Here is a 12,879-nt window from a genome sequence, read left to right as displayed (position 1 = left end):
TGTGAATCATCTTTTTTTTCTACCTCCAACAAAGGCTGTAGTCAAGTGTCACTTTCTGAAAGTCTCAGTGATTACTATCAAATTGATATTGGCTGGACAAATAAAGAAATAATGTAGCAAAATTATTTCTGGACTGCAGATGGGATTTTGTGTGCTTGACTATTCCTCCATGGGAATGGGGAAGAGATAATCAAAGATTAAAAACAAACACTAGACACCATCTTCTTGACTTTTAAATTTCTGTCTTGGTGTATTATTTTAAAAGTGGAGGAGCATTCAGTCATGTAATTCCCCACAAAGCTGCAGTCTAATGGAAGTCCAGTTACCTGGACTTCCTGTTATCTGCTACTGGTGGGCTGGGTTGTAGAGAAAGGGGGACGAGGATAGCGATGGGTCTCTCTACAATTTGCTTCCATGAAGCGCACAAAAGTGGAGCAGAGTGTGGAGCGCGAGCCGCCTTCTTCCACCGGGGCGAGGAAGCCGGGGTGCATTAGGGCCCTGCGGGAAAGTGACCCAAGCAGGGTCCCTCTGTCCAGCTTGTCTGGGTCTTAAATACATACACCTTCCACCCAAAGCGAGAGATCGGCGGGGTGCAGAGATGCGTGCGTAAAAGCTCTCTCGAGCACTCTCTCTCTCTCGTAACTCCTGGGGTTTGCAGCAGCTGTGTTTGGAGGAGGCGTTTACAGCCCAGGATTCATTCATTCTCTCTCTCTCTCTCTCTCTCTCTCTCTCTCTCTCTCTCTCTCTCTCTCTCTCTCACACACACACACACACACACACACAGCGCCTAGGATCCGCTTTCCCTGCAACACTCACTTTAACTGACACGGTGATTACTTTCCACTCATTCTGAACGCCTTTCAAAAGAAAAGCAGGGTGCGGGGAGGGGGGGAAAACCTCGGCAGGGTGCAGAGATACGTGCGTAAAAGCGCTCTCTCTCTCTCTCTCTCTCGTAACTCCTGGGGTTTGCAGCAGCTGTGTTTACATGGGTGATTACTTCGGGAGAACTGCTGGAAAGATCCTGGAGATCCTCCCTCGATCAGTGCAGATTTTTTAAAAAAAGTTTCTTCCCTCCTCTCTTAAACATCTCCCCCACCATCGATCTCACTCTTGCTCTCTTGAATCTTAACATACTCTCTCTGCCTCCCCTCCCCGCCCAGTCTCACTGCTGCTCCTCCCCATTTGCTGTAACGAACAAGTTTCTGGTTTGGGTTTTTAAAGTTGCTTTTGAAACCCCAGAATCATATCTTCTTGTTGTTCAGGAGTTCAAAAAGGGGTGCATGGTTCTCACACGCCCCCGGCTCCTCCACGACATCTCCTCCCTGCTGGAGGAGCTGCCCTTCAGCCCCACAGCGCTTGCCCGCCTCCACCATGCCGTGATGCATGGTGCCCGGAGCCTCCAGCCAGCCAGAGGAGCCGCCCTCCAGCCGCTGCCCGCCCAGAGGGAAACGTGGGGGTGAGGGTGGGGGCGCTTGAGGAATCTGTGCACCACGGCGCCAGATAAGCTGAAGATAGCCCTGGCGCTCGGCCAGCCAGCGCCGTCGCTGCTGCAGCTGCTGCTCGTCGCCTCGGACTCGGAGGAACGGAGGAAGTGCGACAGGGCGAGGAAGGGGAAGGAGCTGGGCGTGCGCGCTCTCAGGTTCCACCGCCTCCCCGCCTGCGGGGCCCTGCGCCCCCTGCAGGGCATTGCAGGCATTGCAGGGAAGCGCCTCTGCAAGCCAGCAGCAAGCAGCAAGAGGAGGGAAAGCTGCGAGTGGCAAGCGGCGGGCGAACGGGCAGGCAAGTGGCGGGCAGGCAAGCGGCGGCTACACGGGCCACATGACAAGGTCTGGCGGGCCGGATTTGGCCCGCGGGCCTTGTCTCTGACACCCGTGCTTTAGAGTGTATTGTTACATTCGGGGAGACTTGATTCCTAGCAAAATCCAAGAACAAGTTTTATGAGAAAAATAAGCAATAATTTTCTGTACTGAAGGATAAAAATGGAATTGTTTACCAGTCACAGCAAGAGCCTGGATAGCCTTCTAGTCCTTGCTGGTATATACCCAAGTTTCTAGTCTGTGCTTAAAATAATGATTCTGATTATTATTTTTAGAAGTCTGAAGAAGTCAGCAGTCAAATAAAAAAAGCCCACTAACCTAACAAAAGTGAACCTCTGACTGCGTTCAGTGGAACTTACTCCTACGTGAATCCGTATCAGCCTTTAGAAAATCTTCTAGAGTCTTGATAAATTAGGACCATATAATCCTAATAACCCACAAAGAACAAACCATCAACCTACTAGGGTTGAAGGACAGGTCTGTTTCTGCACAAAATAGTTGGTTTTGGGGTCATTAGGAGGTACTCAGTGGTCTACAGGCTGCCCATCACTTTCCTGGTCCCGCTTCCTAGGTTTTTAGCTGTGTGCTGAAGCATTTGCTGAGAGCAGAGGGACCCAGCGCTAAGCACACAGGACTGGCAGAGGATTCCAGGTGAACTCTCCTTCCTTGGGAGGTTTTTAAGGAGAGGCTGGATGGCCACCTGTCATGGATGCTTTAGCTGAGATTCCTGCATTGCAGGGGGTTTTAACTAGATGACCCTTCCAACTCTAGGATTCTATGATTCCAACCCTCATTTGCACCAAGATGGTGTGTTTGTGTGTGTTGGACTGGGCAGATGTCCCTCCATTGGTCTTCCCATTCATCTTCTGTCCACTGAATGTACAAAGTGGAAAGAAGTGGCTACTGGTAAGACTCCCTACCTTCTGCCAGGCCTTCTAGGGGCAGGGCTACATCCCAAGCAGGTCCCACTGCTGTGGTGGGACACCTTCTGACCTAATGTACCGCCTCCACCTGCTGTGCCTCTCCAGAAGGAGATACTGAATTGTTCATTTCAACTCGGCTTACGTTAGGCTCCAATGCTAACCAAGCAACCCCTGACCGTCCTCCCAAAAACCTCCACATTGAACCATCAGAATAAAACAGCCAATACTCTTGATAACTGGATTCATCTCAGTTTAAAAGCTAATGCTGGAATGCGAAAAGAGGACGGTAGGGTCCATGGGCGTAGGCAGGGGGGGCAGGAGGGGGCAGCTGCCCCCCCCCTAGAAGCAAAAAAATTAATGTATTTTACAGACCATATCCAGCACTTTTCCCCTCCAAAAACTGAAGTGGAAAGGGCTTTGCTTTAGCAAGAGCAGCTAAGTCTCCGCTTGCTGGGGGGGGGGACACACAGCAGTAACAAAAACACATCAAATAAATAAAGCAAAGTGGCTACCAGTAGTTAAGCAGTTAAGACAATGGAGCATATATCCCCAGGCAAGATTCAATAGCTGACCATTTCACCCATTTCACCAGTGGGAGCTGTTAATGAGCATTCAGGAGCATTAAGAGTTCTATTGGCGATTTAATGAGGGTGCAGACTCAGGGGATTCAATTTGACTAAGGTGGCTCTGCAAGGCTAAAAAGAAGTGAATAAGAAAGGGGGGGCTGTAGCTTTGACAGACACAGTGATGTTTATAAAAAGCATTGGTGTTCCAGTCTGCCCCTCCTCCTGCATCTGTATACTGTAAATCAGGGGTGGCCACCTCCCAAGAGACTCTGATCTACTCAGAGTTTAAAACTGGGGGTGATCTACCCCCTTTTGGGGGGTTCAGGTCAAAGCTGTTGAGTTTTTTTTAAAGGAAGGGAAGCCCTGTTTTTTGGGGTTTAGGTCAAACTTGTTGAGCTTCTTTTAGGAGGGAGGGAGGTCCATTTTTGTTTAGGGCTTCAGGTCATAGTTCAACTTTTTTGAGGGAGGAGGAAAATTTTGGGTGAGCTTTTTTTAGGGGTGCCAGTGACCTACCAGTGATCTACCACAGACATCCAGTGATCTACTGGTAGATCACAATCTACCTGTTGGACGTGCCTGCTGTAAATCAAGCAGAGAGAAAGCTGCTTACAAGGCTCCTGTACATGCAGAGTTCCAGCATCCCAGCGTCACCCAGAGGCACCCACAAATATGAGTTATCCCTCTCTCTATTTCTTCCTTCCTTCCCTCCCTCTTCCATCTTTAATAAAATACGGGGGGGGCAGATAAGCCCCACATAGAAAGCCCATCAACATGGGGGGATGACTCTTTCAAATACGGTATTTACCAGTAATTGGGGGGGGAGGGGCACCTAGGCCTCTAGGAGTTGGCTGCTATGCCTAGGAGTAGGGCAATTCAAGAAAGCAGAACGATGCATATGGTATGGTAATATATCAATAGAATCATAGAATTGTAGTCGGAAGGGACCACAAGGGTCATCTAGTCCAACCCCCTGCAATGCAGGATTTTTTCCTAAGGTGGGGCTTGAACCATGGTTGAAATATTATGCTGATATGCAGCAACGCCTCGGAGCCGTCGTGGCTGCGGCCGTGTCTTGCCTCGCCCTCGCCCGCCCTGCCACCCCCTCTCGCCTGCCCGACCCTCCCGTCCTCTCCAGCCAAGCAGGGTAGCCGCCAACGCTACCAGCCCCAGAAGCACAAGGTGGCCGCTGCTGCCACCGCCACGATGTCATCAGGCCCGTTGGCCCTTTAGCCCCGCCCACTTTGTGGCCCCTCCCCTTCTGTGCCTTGGCCCCACCCCTGAACGACCATGGCTTGCCCCCCCCTAGTTTTGATCCTGGCTACGCCCCTGGTAGGGTCATATTAATGGACATAAATAATAAGCTATTAGTACTTCAAGCAACAGCAACGCAATAGCTAATTTAAAGTCCAAGAGGGGTTGTAAGACTTTTATTATGCATCTTGAAATTTGCATCTGTTTAATGCTTTTATTATCCTACCTGCTGAGGACAATTTAATAGACTGCATAATGGCCCAAGTTAACTGCCCTTAGAAAATATTTTGGTTGGTTTCCTGTGTTCCAGAGAGCTCCTGCACAATAAATGAACACGTTGAGCTTGTTTGATTAGCCCTTGTCTGAAACTCCTTTCCCCCTTCCCAGTCACAGTAACAGCTAAAGCTTATGTAAAGCTGTTACTTGGGAGGGGCTACAGCTTAGGGGCAGAGCATATACTCCTCTTGGAAAGGGTCTCCCATTCAGCCTCTGGCATTTGCAGACAGGGCTGAGAAAGACTCCAGAGAGCTGCTGCCAGCCAGAGTATGCAATACTGTGCTAGATGGAACAACAGCCTGACTCTGTGAAAGAATCCCTCAGTAAGGGGGGACGTATGAACAGGGGGACAGATTCACAGACACTGCATTAAAACTTTAAAGTGTGTGTGTGTGTGTGTGTGTGTGTGAGTGAGTGAGAGAGAGAGAGAGAGAGATGCCCATTCAGAACCAATTCATTTCATAACAAATAACCACAAGTATGACCCATTAATTTTTTCCTAGAGAATCTTACAACTTCCAAACATAACTGGAAACTTGAAGGAAACCACGAGACAGTAGTGGTTAGCAAGAAATGCCACAGTAATATGAAACCTATTTCTCAACCAAGCGTTTGGGATGCAGGTAAAATGGATTGCAGTTTTGGGCATGGCAGCACCTAAAGAAAAAAGGGGAACCCACATCCAGGTAGTATATCAACATATATTAACAGATAAGGGAAATATATTACAATATGAGAAGAAATGTAAACCGAATGCGACAATGAAGTAAAATAAATAAATTTTAAAATGTGTGTATGTTTTGTGATCAAATAATATAACTTAAAACTGTGTCTGTGGAAGCATTCAGGTATGCTTCATACACCAATTCACCATTATTTGAAAACCAGTTGACCTAATTCAATTGTTTGGCTGCAGAAACTCTTCTGCATGCAATGCCCCCCGCCTCCCAATTTATTGGCATGCTGAAACCTGATTGTATTGGAACTCAAACCAGCCAACAGATTTTTATTTTTTTTACAGATGCACATCTAAATTAGAATTTTGAGGAGGTGTATTACTGACTTATCATTTTATGTTAAAATATCATTGAGCTGGGAGTTAGCGTTCATTTAGATGTAGAAAAGCTGCTATGAACAATTTAAAATTAAAACAGCCAAAGCCAAATATAGGCCGCTAATTTCCTTTTTTTGCAACAAGCACTGTCCATAAAACCCGTCTAAAAGAAAGAGAGGAGGGGGGAAACATCTGTTGGAAATTTCCTTCACAGAAGATTTATCAGGATTTAGAAGGAAAAACATTATTGTCTCCACCAGCCAATCAATGTTGAATTCTCAGTCTTCCACCCCCACCCCACCCCCACCCCCACCCCCACCCCCATGCAATATGAGACAACAGTGTTAGCAAAATAAGAGTGCTTCAGAATGTTTGGGAATCAAGAGCACTGATTAGCTTGCGAGGAGGCAGTGATTTATAATATAGAGAATGAGTACAAAACCACTCAGTGAACATTTTGTTGCTGGTACCGAGCCATAGTCAACTAACAGCTGCAAACAAGTGTAGGAAGAATGAACATAAACACCAGCAGCGTGGGCTTCATTTAAAAATAGTCATAGCAATCGAGACACTTGATCCCAGATAACCTCCCCCCCCCCCCCGCTCGTTTTTGATTTGCTGCTGTTGTTGTTTCTTTCCCTTGCAAAATAATTATGAATGGGACTTTGCAGTCTGCCGCCATAAAGGCATTTGCCATTATTAACACATCGGTGGCGGCTTTCCCCCTCCTCTAAGGGTGTTTCTCGTCCTTCACATACCTAATGGTTTTGCCTCTGTCAAGACTTGCTGCGGTTTGCAAAGTCTCTAAGCTGACATGAACATACCTTTGGGCCAGAGATGCTACAGGGTGGAAAGAAGGAACTAGTTACAAGATGTGCCCCTGCTTTATCTGATGGCAACCACACATTTACAGTAACATCCACCTTAGGAATGTAAGGAGAACCCTGCTAGATCAGATCAAAGGCACATCTTATCCAGCATTGTGTTCCCACAGATGCCTATGGGAAGCCCATGAGCAGGTTCTGAGCACAATCGTAATCCCCAACAACCAGCATTCAAAGGTATACTGGTGAAATTTTGCACATGGGTTCAATAAGGTCCAAAAAAATCACTAATGTCAGTATATCACAACCCCAGTTGGTACACAGGGCAATAGGTGATCTCTCTGTAGAAACCAAGGTGCAGATAGCATACAGAGAATCAACCCAAACATCTTGTAAATCCTTTGTCAAAGAGAGCATGCAGTCAACATTATTTCTTCCTGTCCATTATAATGCTCTATATTTTCACTCCTCGGTTTTTACTTTGCATCCAAGTGCCCAGAGAGCGACATATGAAAGTGAGATGAAACACTATCTCACACCCATGCTCTTTGTGTTTTCTGAAATAAAAAGGAGTCTTATCATTCTGGTTAAACACACACACACACACACACACACGGCACTGACAAAGATTAAATGAAAAGAAGGTGAAACTGGGTGATAAATTCAAAGCGCTTCCACCCAGCCTGTGTAAATCTACATTTTTGGCACAAGGCATATGGTAAACACCAGGTCTTTGTTACTGGAAACATAAAACGCCAATGCTGTTTGTTTTGCCTGCAGCGCCAAGGCATACCTCTTCGCTCTTTTTGACTCTGTCTCTTCCTGGCCCCATCACACCTCCTGGTGCGAAATCTTTCCCTGCTTTGCACATGTCCTGATTATAACCACCATATGGTTGTTACAATTTCTGTAGCTTTGCTCTGCTTTACAGGCCACTGTGCTTTGTCATATCTTTGCTGCTCACCTTGTCTTACCATCTGATGCCCATCATCTGCTTAGCACACTGAAAGCCAAGAGCATTTACTATCTTTGCTCTAAATGCAGACTTGAAACAGCAGTCGCTGTATTCTTTGGAGGCCCGTGTGGAGTACTCTAGCACTTCAAAGGCTGTAGACTAAGCTGCAGAATGAAAGGTGCTCTCAGGTCACAACAATCTGCCTCATACAAATAGGCAAGACAACAGTCCTTCTAGCTGAGTACTGTCTACGTAAGAGGTGGAGAACATCAGGTGGAGAACCAGGGGGTCAAATGTAGCCCTTCCGGCCTCTCACCTGGTCACACCTACACCGGTCTTGCTTCAGAACCCCCCTTAAGTGTTGGCTGGAATGTGTCAATGATATCTAATAATGCCTCTTGGCTGCCTGAATGGAGGATAGAAAGAACTGTGTAAGTTTGTGTAGAAGCTAACCTACACAAAGGTAAAATTTACATTCATCACTCCACTCGCTTTTGCCTTTGGTGCTGCCCACTAGTGGTATGTTTCCACTGAAAGGTTGACCAGAAGGGACTACAGAGGGGGGGGACCTCCCTACCCCTGATCTACATCAACTGACAATGAAGCCCCATGGTTTCAGAGTAGGGTCCTTCCCAGCCCTACTAGAAGAGGTCAGGAGTTGAACCTGAGGCCTTTCATGAGGTCCACCACTGACATGCAGCTCTCCCCTTTAGTGGAATTCAACATGATAAAAGAGAGGAATCATAGAATCACAGGAAAAGAACCTAAGACATACTCTCCAACATTTCCCAAATGAAAATAGGGACGTCTGACCTATTCCTCCATCATCATCATCATCATTGCTACCTACTACTACTACTACTACTACTATTTTACTACTTATAGCCTGCCCATCTGACTGAGTGGCTCAAGCCACTCTGGGTTGATTCCAACATATATAAAAACATAATAAAATTTTAAACATTTTACAACTTATTTATATCCCTGAGCCATCCCTTCAGATGGCTCAGGGATCAGATAACTCTATACCCACCAACATTTCTCCAATGAAAATAGGGACATCCTAAGGAAAAGCAGGACATTCTGGGATCAAATCAGAAACTGGGCTTCTGTAAATCCTGGCAAATAGGAACAGTTGGAGGTCTGAGCAGAGCCCATCTTGTTCAGCATCCTGTTCTCACCAGACACCTGTGGGAAACTTGCAAGCAGGACCTGAACCCAAGACCCCTCTCCCCTCCTGTGGTTTCCAGCAACTGGTATTCAGAAGCATTACTGTCTTGGACCAAGGAGGCAGAGCACAGCCATCGTGAAACAAATGAATAGAAGAAACAAAATCCATTGAATTCTTGGTGTTGGTCCCACATGCATTAGTGGTAATTAAAGGGTTTTTTTCCTTTAAGGTAATGGGTAAATTTACACTATGCTACATCCCGAAGATATTTTGAATTTGGACTAGAAAAGGGAAGCACAATAAGATATTTACCGGGATCCCTTTCATCTATGCTTATTGCATGGATAGTTCATCCATTCTGACACTGGGGCTGTTTGGTGATGCAAAGGACAATGGGACTCAAAGAAACTGCTGCTTGTAACAACTGCCATTTGAGATCCTACAAACAAACAAAAATAATAGCAGGAACAAGTCCCTTCCAAAAACAATGGTTTCGCTTTCTTGGTCGTTGAAAAGAGGCTACAACACTGCAGATCACTGAATGCTGAGCAGCGATCAAGAGAGAACTGAAGAAGCTGCCCTCTGCCATTTATTCATCCCTTTTATTTGTATGCCGCTTTTCCACACACACAAAAATACTCAAGGAGAACAGGAGTGCATTTCAAATAAACACTTAAAAATAATAATAACACAGTAAAACAGTAACATACAAAAAACAGTAAACATACAAAAAACACACATTTCAAAACTATAAATATAACAAGATTCCATAAACAGCAGGCAACACCTAACAACAGAAATAACAGCAGAGCTTCCGAGTTTCACCTTAGTCCTTGAAATACCTCTCCCATGCTGTTGCTCACAGACTCACTCCTGCAGCAGCTTCTTATATGACTTCCAAGGGTAAGAGGGCCAGGGAGCTGGAAACAACCTTCCGATTATGTTGCTCCCAGACCATTGATCCATCTAGCGCAGGGTTTCTCCAAGTTGCTGTTGGAGTACAACTCCCCCCCTTCCCAGCTAGCAGGACCAGTGGTCAGAGATTATGGGAACTATAATCAAAAAACAGCTGAATACCCAGGTTTGGGAAACCCTGAGCTAGCTCAACACTGGGGAAAATATGGCCCCCTATATTTTGTTCGTCTCAAAACCCCCATCAGCACCAGCCCCCATAGACAATGGTTGGGAATAATGGGAGCTTTAGTCCCCAGCAACACCTGGAGGCCAACAGGTTCCTCATCCCTGATTCTTGCTCAATATTGTTTTGTATTGGCTGGCAGAGGTTCTCCTAGCTGGAGATACCAGGGATGGAAGCTGAGTCCTTCTGTATACAAAGTAATTCTATCACTGAGATACAGTCCATTGCTGGCAAACATCTGACTGGAGGCAGCGGAGGCAGGGAAGAAGTGGTGCAGAGACAGGGACTCTGATGGTGAATAACGAGTGTCATTATCCCACACCTGCACAGGACTCTCTGTTCATTCAACAACACACCTCCACAGTGCTGTGTAGGCTCCTCCTTGCCTCCAACCAGTCAGTCACCAGTAAAAGCACCTGGCTTCCTTACCTGTCAATTACTACTCAGCAGAAGCAGGCATTTACTGTTTACACCAGCTGCCATTGCCCAGAAATCAAATGCATGAGTTATTTGCTTGCTGAAATCGGCCTACAAAATGTCCACTGCTGTATGTGAAGTTCAAATGACTCTTATGAACCAAAAACATAAAAATGACAACCAACGACAGACTTCCAGTATAAATCCACTCCCTTCTCAATCTCTTAATCTAATTTTCACATCCAACGTATCTTAACAAGGCTTTGATATTAATCTCACCGTTTCCCCTCACTGCAACCAACAGGGAATCCTTACAGAATTCAGTAAAGCAACGTAGTAGCCTCATATCCACATGCAATAAGCCACAAATCTGTTTTGGGAAAACTACAAACAGACCAGATAACAAGTTTTCAGGATTGTGCTTCTTATTTATACATTTCAGGTGCTGGCAGGTTAGTAAAGCATGCTGTTTGCAACACCAAATTTCTACAGAGCATAATCCCCCTCCCCTTTTAAAAAACTGCCAATTAGCATCTCCCACTGTCAAAAAGAGAGGGTTCCTTAATTAGGAACATGAAAAGGCTTTAGAATCCTTGACACAAATAGAGTACTTGTTATTGTGAATGATGTCACACATCATTCTTCAGCATCCTCATATTCACTTTTCTTTCTTTAAAAGCAGAATGTAGGATTGATTTATGACAATTGTACTTTAGATGCAAATAGACTTCAGCTCTCCTTCAGCCTTGTGCCTCACATTGAAGCATGTTGCAGATGGTAATTGGATCAATGTAATTGTTGTTCTGTGTAAACTCAACTCTAATTAAGAGAAGACTTTTGGGGAGCTGAAATGTTGGCATATGTTTCTGTTCAGACTCCCAACAGCTGAAAATTCAGTGGTTCCTTCAGTTAAATTCCCACACAGACACATATCTCCCTCTGCTTACCCCATAAATCACAGTTTTAACCTTCAAGTATTTGTTCCGATTTCAACACGATAAGTGTCTAGTTCTGGTAAGAATATGATTTACATTAAGCCAATACAGAGTCATACCGTGCCAGAATGACAAGAACCAAGGCACAAAGGGGGGGGGGGCAGAACATTTTACAGGTAATAAAAGCAAATAGATGGAAAATATCTGGAAGAATTAGAGATTTCAAAGGACTATGCTACTGCAACTATAATCTGTAGGTCAGACCAATGGGTCATCCGGCCTCGTATTCTGCATCCCAACAACAGCCAACACCTGACACCATAGAGTTAGACTTAGAAGAAAACAGGAAACTTTCCGCTTTATTCTAACTTCCTGATTGGGGTGTGCACTCATTTAAGAACACATAAAAAATTAAACCCAAAGAAATCATAGGACCTGAAATTTCTCAACAATGCAACCATTATTGGTAAAGAATTAAATTAATCTGTAAGAGAGTTTTCAACTTCTTATCATGTGGGTGTCACACAAATCAAGTTATGGAAGAGGAATAGTCAGAAAATTTGCAGTGAGTTAGAATAACATGGGTCAGGGAACAGGAGAGAGGAAAGATGTGATGAAGCTAAGTGCAGATAAAGAAAGTTAGGAATGCTTAAAGTACTACTGGAATTAATAGGATTTTAGCTCTGAATTGTGGACTTCCGGTTTCAATTCTGAACATGCATTCCACTGAATAAATATGTTGCTGAACAAGCTACTTCTCCCTGCGATTTAAAATGTGCCCATCATTATCTGAATTTGCACCCTAAATGTTTTCTTGGATTGCAACAGCCCACCCACCAAACCAAATACAGTACAGCCACTGATCAGGTCCACATTTTTGCAGTCCAAGGCAGAAAGCAAAAACACAGGTTTTATCACAAGACCACAAGAAGAGCTCTGCTTGATCAGGCTAAAGGACCATTTAGTCTTGTGTTCTGTCCTCACAATAGCCAACGAGATGCCTGTGGAAAGTCAGCAAATGAGATCTGGATGCAACAGTGCTCTTGCAACTTGTGATTGCTAGCAACTGGTATGCAGAGGGATGCTGCCTCCAACAGAGGGGAAAGAACACAGCCATTGTAGCTAGAGACCACCGACAGTCTTATCCTAAATGAATCTTATTCTCCTTTAAAGCTTTCCAAGTTGGTGGCCATCACAATATCTTGTGGGAGCAAATTCCATAGTTAACTACAGGTAGGTAGCCGTGTTGGTCTGGATCGAAGTAAAATAAAAAAAATTCCTTCAGTAGCACCTTAAAGACCAACTAAGTTTTTATTTTGGTATGAGCTTTCGTGTGCATGCACACTTCTTCAGATACAGTGAAATGGAAGTTTCCAGGCACTTATGTAGAGAAGGGATGGGGAGGGGTGGGGATGGGGAGGGGGCATCACTCAGAAGGGTGGTGGAAATGGGTGATTGACTGACTGATAGCTGTTGATGACTGCAAACGACTGCAAATGGTTTTGCATGAAAAAGCAAGGGTTGAGATGGCTGAAGATCGCTTATCATGTAT

General features: G+C 45.2%; 1 protein-coding gene across 41 annotated transcripts in view; it reads right to left on the bottom strand.

Moving 5' to 3' along the window:
• The window catches only part of RIMS1 (regulating synaptic membrane exocytosis 1), a 235,258-nt gene that overhangs the window by 149,814 nt on the left and 72,565 nt on the right, over positions 1–12,879 (bottom strand). The window lies entirely within an intron of this gene.

Source organism: Zootoca vivipara, chromosome 3 (genome assembly GCF_965207765.1).
Source record: "Zootoca vivipara chromosome 3, rZooViv2.hap1.1, whole genome shotgun sequence".
NCBI classification, from domain to species: domain Eukaryota; kingdom Metazoa; phylum Chordata; class Lepidosauria; order Squamata; family Lacertidae; genus Zootoca; species Zootoca vivipara.
This window is presented reverse-complemented; position numbering and strand designations above follow the sequence as displayed.